An 8,035-nucleotide genomic window follows, 5' to 3' on the forward strand; every position below is an offset into this window, starting at 1 on the left:
AACAAGATAAGATTTCATTATCATTAAACTCACATAGGCAGGGAAGGTGTTTTTTACGGTTCTTGGAGCAACAAGTAAAATCATAAATTTCACAAAGATTCCAAGCATAGCATAGCAAACTATTTATTTGATACCATAAGAGCTTACCCTTTTTAGACAAACAATGACCCACGAAATGAGCATGCTCATCTAAAGATTTCCCATCAACTAGGCTAGTTGGGGTTTCAGCACGAGCGCATAAGGATCAAAGATGATCCAAGTAGAACACTTTAAGTGGATCCATATCAATAGATTTTTAGCAAGCAAAGATGCAAGCAAATAGAAGGCACATGGAAACACAAACAAAAAGTCATACAGGAAGAAGGCGAATAAAAGGCAAAGGTGAAGTGGGGGAGAGGAAAATGAGTGGCAAATGGCAAATAATGTAATGCGAGGGATAAGAGTTTGTGATGGGTACTTTGTATGTCTTGACTTGAGCGTAGACTCCCTGGCAACGGCGCTAGAAATCCTTCTTGCTACCTCTTGAGCGTGTGTTAGTTTTTCCTTTGAAGAGGAAAGGGCGATGCAGCAGAGTAGCGTAAGTATTTCCCTCAGTTTTGAGAACCAAGGTATCAAGCCAGTAGGAGGCTACACTCCAAGTCCCTCGTACCTACACAAACAAATAAGAACCTTGCAACCAACGCGATAAAGGGGTTGTCAATCCCTTCATGGCCACTTGCAAAAGTGAGATATAATAGAGATAATAAATATTTTTGGTATTTTTATGATGTAGATTGGAAAGTAAAGATTGTAAACTAAAGTAGATCGGAAACTTATATGATGGAAAATAGACCCGGGGGCTATAGGTTTCACTAGTGGCTTCTCTCAAGATAGCATAAGTATTATGGTGGGTGAACAAATTACAGCCGACCAATTGATAGAAAAGTGCATAGTTATGAGAATATCTAGGCATGATCATGTATATAGGCATCACGTCCGCGACAAGTAGATAAAAATGATTCTGCATCTACTACTCTTACTCCGCACGTCAACCGATATCCAGCATGCATCTAGAGTATTAAGTTCATAAGAACAGAGTAACGCATTAAGCAAGATGACATGATGTAGAGGGATAAACTCAAGCAATATGATATAAACCCCATCTTTTTATCCTCAATGGCAACAATACAATACGTGCCTTGCTGCCCCTGCTGTCACTGGGAAAGGACACCGCAAGATTGAACCCAAAGCTAAGCACTTCTCCCATTGCAAGAAAGATCAATTTATTAGGCCAAACCAAACTGATAATCCGAAGAGACTTGCAAAGATAACCAATCATACATAAAAGAATTCAGAGGAGATTCAAATATTTCTCATAGATAATCTTGATCATAAACCCACAATTCATCGGATCTCGACAAACACACCGGAAAAAGAATTACATCGAATAGATCTCCAAGAAGATCAAGGAGAACTTTGTATTGAGAACCAAAGAGAGAGAAGAAGCCATCTAGCTAATAACTATGGACCTGAAGGTCTGTGGTAAACTACTCACACTTCATAGGAGAGGCTATGGTGTTGATGTAGAAGCCCTCCGTTATCGATTCCCCCTCTGGTGGAGCGCCGGAAAAGGCTCCAAAATGGGATCTCACGGATACAGAAGGTTGCGGCGGTGGAAATAGGGTTTCGTGTTGCTCCTGGATGTTTTTAGGGTATGCAAGTATATATAGGTGAAGGAAGTCGGTCAGGGGAGCCACAAGGAGCCCACGAGGGTGGGGGCGTGCCCACCCCCCTAGGACGTGCCCTGGACCCTCGTGGCTACCTCGTTTGCTTCTTGGCGTCCACTCCAACTCCCCTGGATTGCGTTTTTTCCAAAAACAACTCTCCGGAAGGTTTTATTCCATTTGGACTCCGTTTGATATTCCTTTTCTGTGAAACACTGAAATAGGCAAAATAACAGGAATTGGGGTTGGGCCTCCGGTCAATAGGTTAGTCCCAAAAATGATATAAAAGTGTATAGTAAAGCCCATAAACATCCAAAACAGGTAATATAATAGCATGGAACAATAAAAAATTATATATACGTTGAACAATAAAAAAGGATAGTAACATTTTCCCTTCTCTCTTTTTCTCTCATTTTTTACTTTTGGTGGGCTTCTTAGGCCTATTTTATTTATTTATTTATATGGGCTTCTTTGGCCTCTTTTATTTTTCATAAAGTCCGGAGCCTCATCCCGACTTGTGGGGGAATCATAGTCTCCATCATCCTTTCCTCACCGATACAATGCTCTAATAATGAAGATCATCACACTTTTATTTACTTACAACTCAAGAATTACAACTCGATACTTAGGACAAAATATGACTCTATGTGAATGCCTCCAGTGGTGTACCGGGATATGAATCAAGAGTGACATGTATGAAGATTATCCATGGTGGCTTTGCCACAAATACGATGTCAACTACATAATCATGCAAAGCAATATGACAATGGTGGAGCGTGTCATAATAAATGAAACGGTGGAAAGTTACATGGCAATTTATCTCGGAATGGCTATGGAAATGCCATAATAGGTAGGTATAATGGCTGTTTTGAGGAAGGTATATGGTGGGTGTATGATATCGGCGAAAGGTGCACGGCACAAGAGAGGCTAGCAAGGGTGGAGGGGTGAGAGTGCGTATAATCCATGGACTCAACATTAGTCATAAAGAACTCACATATTTATTGCCAAAATCTATTGGTTATCGAAACAAAGTACTATGCGCATGATCTTAGGGGGATAGATTGGTAGGAAAAGACCATCGCTCATCCCCGACCGACACTCATAAGGAAGACAATCAATAAATAAATCATGCTCCGACTTCATCACATGACGGTTCACCATACATGCATGCTAGGGAATCACAAACTTTAGGACAAGTATTTCTCAAATTCATAACTACTCAACTAGCATGACTCTAATATTACCACTCTCATATCTCAAAACAATCATCAAGTATCAAATTTCTCATAGTATTCAATGGACTTTATATGATAGTTTTTATTATACCTATCTTGGATGCCCATCATATTAGGACCAATTTCATAACCAAAGCAAATACCATGCTGTTCTAAAATACTCTCAAAATAATATAAGTGAAGCATGAGAGATCAACAATTTCTACAAAATAAAACCACTGCCGTGCTCTAAAAAGATATAAGTGAAGCATAGAGCAAAATTATCTAGCTTAAAAGATGTAAGTGAAGCACATAGAGTATTCTAAAAAATTACGATTCATGTGTGTCTCTCCAAAAGTTGTGTACAGCAAGAAAGACTGTGGTAAACTAAAAGGCAAAGACTCAAATCATAGAAGACGCTCCAAGCAAAACACATATCATATGGTGAATAAAAATATAGCCCCAAGTAAAGTTACCGATAGACGAAGACAAAAGAGGGGATGCCTTCCGGGTCATTCCCAAGCTCAAGGTTTTGGTTGTCCTTGAATTTACCTTGGGGTGCCTTGGGCATCCCCAAGCTTAGGCTCTTGTCACTCCTTATTCCATAATCCATCAGATCTTTACCCAAAACTTGAAATCTTCACAACACAAAACTCAATAGAAAATCTCATGAGCTCCGTTAGTGCAAGAAAAACAAACCACCACTTTAAGGCACTGTAATGAACTAATTCTTTATTTATATTGGTGTTAAACATACTGTATTCCAACTTCTCTATGTTACATACCCCCCGATACTAGCCATAGATTCATCAAAATAAGCAAACAACACACGAAAAATAGAATCTATCAAAAACCGAATAGTCTGTAGCAATCTGTAACTTTCGAATACTTCTGGAACTCTAAAAATTCTACCAAAATAGGAAGTCCTAGGAAATTTGTCTATTAATCTACTTAAAAACGAATCAACTAAAAGTCTTGTTTCTGTTATTTATTAAAATTATTCTTGTGCGCGCAAAAGTTTCTGTTTTTCAGCAGGATTAAATTAACTATCACCCAAGATGATCCTATAGGTTGTACTTGGCACAAACACTAATTAAAACATAAAACCACATCTAAACATAGGCTACATGAATTATTTATTGAATAACAGCAAGAAAAAATATTGGGTTATCTCCCAACAAGCACTTTTCTTTAAAGCCTTTTTAGCTAGGCATTGAGATTTCAATGATGCTCACATGAAAGACAAAAAATTGAAGAACAAAGAGAGCATCATAAAACATGTGACAAACACACTTAGGTCTAACATACTTCCTATGCATAGGTATTTTATAAGCAAACAAATTCTCAAGGCAGACAAAAACTAACATATGCAAGGAAGAAGAAAGGAACAATAGCAATCTCAACATAACGAGAGGAAATTTTGTAACATAAAAATTTCTACGATCATATTTTCCTCTCTCATAATAATTACATGTGGGATGATAAGCAAATTCAACAAAATAGCTATCACATAAAATAGTTTCAACACGATCCACATGCATAAAAAGTTGACACTCTTCCAAAATAGTGGGATTATCATTAACTACAGTCATGACCTCTCCAAACCCACTTTTATCAAAAACTTCATAAGATTGAACATACTTCAAATATGTGGGATCTGAAGTTGACACTCTTCCAAAACCACTTCAAATATTATTGCAAGCACTATTATCAATCTCATATTCATCATAGGGCTTAAATAAATTTTCAAGATCATAAGAAGAATCACAACAATCATGATCATTGCAACAAGTACTAGACATAGCAAAACTGGCATCCCCAACCTTAGGGTTTTGCATATTATTAGCAAAATTGACATCAGAGAATTTATAGTAAAATCATTGCAATCATGCTTTTTATTCAAGGAGCTACCAAGTATGGGTGCAATAGCAACGATCTCATGTTTAACATAAGGAACTATAGCAAATTCATCTTCACATATTTTGGCATCATGGCCACAAGAATAGCAAGCATCATGTTCATCAAGGGATATTTCAATCAAATCATTAGAATCATAGTTATCTATAGATTCATGCATATCATTATTTTCCTCCAAAGCAACAATCATTCTCTCAATAAATTCCATAACATAGGCATTATAAGCATAGTTTTCATAGCAATATTTAAGTATGTCGGAATTTTCAGATCTATAGAGAGCATTATCATACTTTTCAATCAAAGAAGCAATTTCATGAGCACCCTTAAAAACTACAAATTCTTCAATTTGTTTGATATCATAGTAACTATAAACACCCTTTCCATAAGAAGATAAGATTTCATTATCATTAAACTCGCTGTCGGTGTACAAAAGTAGGGGCCTAGCTTTTGACCCCTTTACTTGTGCACGGGCAGTCGGAGCCGCCCGCCACAACCACACATGAGCAGGGCAAGAGAGGGAAGCCAGAGAAAAGCCAAAGCCACAGGGACAAGCAATGCAGACAACAAAGGACCAAGACCACAAAGGTCGCATGGGCGATGCAGGTTGCCCCGGCAAGGACCCTTGCCGAGGGCAGCCTCAGCAGCCCCGGTAAGATCCTTGCCGGGGCAGCTCGTCCACACCCGCCGAGTGAGCCACCTTCGAGCCCACCAACGCTGAGAAGTCATGTTGGGACAGAGTTCGGGAGGCACCTCCGTGGTGGCATGCAGATCTTTGTGAAGACAAAGAGCAATCAAGATCAAAAGAGGATAGGAAGGAAACCATCCTCACCGAAGGAACCCACAGGCCCCCCCGGCAAGATCCTTGCCGGGGAAGCCAGCGCGCCGCGTCAAGACCCTTGCCGAGCCACCCGGCAAGACCATCGCCAAGCGCCCCGGCAAGGCCACTGCCAAGCCCGCACCAGCCAAGTTCCTACCACCGTTCGTGCGCAGCCGCCGACCCAACCAGTTGGGTAGGCACCTGCGCGGCGGCATGCAGACCTGCGTGGAGGCTCCACCACTGCGCCACCTCAACTACATGCCTGCGTACATGGCACTGCATGCGTTGCTGGCCAGGGCACGTGTCGAAGCCAGAAGGGGCGGCGACGAACGGGACGAGCCTCACCCCCGTTCCCCAATAAAGTGAAGGACACCTAAGCCTCGCATTTAATGCATCTTGTCCTGTAATGCTAGCGAGAACCTCACAACGCTGTAGTCCTTTCCACCTCCTGTGTGCCACTATGGCAGCCCCTTTCGCCTATAAAAGGAGGCCCATGGCATACTGAGAGGGGATTCGGCTCTTTTGAACCTCGCAGCACCCGGAGCTAGTTGGAGAGCTCAAGAACCCTAATACAACCACCAAAGCAGGATCGTGGGGTTTTACGCATCCTTGCGGCCCGAACCTGGGTAAATCCCCTTTGTGCCATCCTCTAGTCCCGCTCTTCTCATGATTCCGCGCCCCGGAACCATTGAAGGGATTCAAGTGATCCCATAGGTGTCGTTTTCCATCGACATCTTTGGCGCGCCAGGTAGGGGGCGCAAATTGTGAGAATCTGGCCTAGGGGTAGGCCTAGCAGTTCATCATCACCATGGCATCTGCGGGGGAGGCGGCTAAGAGGGCGGCACTACCTGTTGGCGCAAAGGATGCTGAGGTGGCGACGAAAAAGCTAAGTCATGCTAAAATTTATGTTTTTATCCTTAAATATAAGGTTGTTATCCTCGATGGTTCTGCCTATGTATGGGAAGCCTGTACGCGGAGGGGCCCTCCTGCGATTGGCAACGCCCTTGTTCTATTTTGAACCCAATCAACAGTTCAAGCGGCCGAGTCGAGAGCGGCAGGGTAGCCTTCCGCCACCAGTTACGCCCTCGTTTCTGACTCGAGTCAAGCTCCACAGATCGAGCGGCCACGCTGGCAGTGGTAAGGTGCTTCACCGGCAGCAAGCACACCCGGCAGGCTAATGAGGACCCGTCCTCAAGGCGCCGCCCTGGGTTTATGCGCCGACAAGATTACCCAGTCGACGTGGGGCATACATACAAAGGAAATTCTAACAGGAAAATAACATGCATAGTTTCAGGGGTACTGCAGAGTCATATTACATAAATTGCCGCCGCGGTTCTAACTAAAGATAGCATTTGTCTTGGTCATGAACCTGCAGCGGCGATAAGAAATGAGGTGCTCAGTCCCGGTGCTGGCCCTCCAACCTCTTGATTTTGTTGATGCGGCTGAGGATGGGCTGGATACGCTCGTTGAGCGCTGCGATGTCAGCGTGCTCGGGCAAGCTCTTCAGCACCACTTCAAAGTCGAGGTCAGGATGCCAATGCGCTATCTTGATGAGCATGATGGTGATGGCCCCCTGGCAAAGAATCCGGGACTCTTCGGCAAGGGAGGCCGCCCGGTTGGAATGGAGCCGCTTCAAGGCGCCAACGACCCTCTCAAAGTATATGGTCAGGCTGGCGTTGCGGCTCAAGTTCACTTTCGGGGCGTACTCCATGCCCGGCACCCCCATAATGGCCAGCTGGTCGGCGGCCGAGTTTGCGACGGCGGCAAGGCGCTCAAGCCAGCGTTTCTTGTCCGCCTTGGGATCCTTGAGGTTGGCGGTCTTGTTCCTCAGCAGTTGCTTCTCCGTCTCCAGCTCCCTTGTCAGGAGTCCCTCCCGGGTAAAGGCCCCCAACAGCACCTCCTCGAGCTCTCCCAACTTCCGCTTGAGATCTTTGATGGAGGCATTGACCTCGGAGAGCTCTCCAGACTAGCCAATGATCTCGCCCTGTGCCTCTGTCAGGGCGCCGTTGAGCGTGTCCTTCTCTTGGGACAGCTTCAGAGTTTGATCCTCCAGCTCCTTCACCTTGCCGGAGTGAGCCTGTGCCAAGGCGTTGAGTGCTTCCCGATGCCTCCGCTCCAGCTCTTGGGTCCGCTGCAGGACGAGCTTGTCCACTTCTTCATCTTTGCCGCGGAGAGTGGCGGCAAGCTTCTCCTTGCATGCGGCAGGGTCCTCCTCCTGGGACCTCAGGACGGCCTCGTGCTGGGACCGGGCGGCTGCAGCCTCGTCGGCCAGCCTCTTCGCAGTTTCCTGGGCCTTCTCGATGTCGGCCAGCCACATGGTGAGCTCCAGGTAACGCCTGGCCAGCTCGCCCTGAGCGGCCTTCAGCTCGTCCTGGGCCTGACGC

Source organism: Triticum dicoccoides, chromosome 6B (genome assembly GCF_002162155.2).
Source record: "Triticum dicoccoides isolate Atlit2015 ecotype Zavitan chromosome 6B, WEW_v2.0, whole genome shotgun sequence".
Classification (NCBI taxonomy): Eukaryota; Viridiplantae; Streptophyta; class Magnoliopsida; order Poales; family Poaceae; genus Triticum; species Triticum dicoccoides.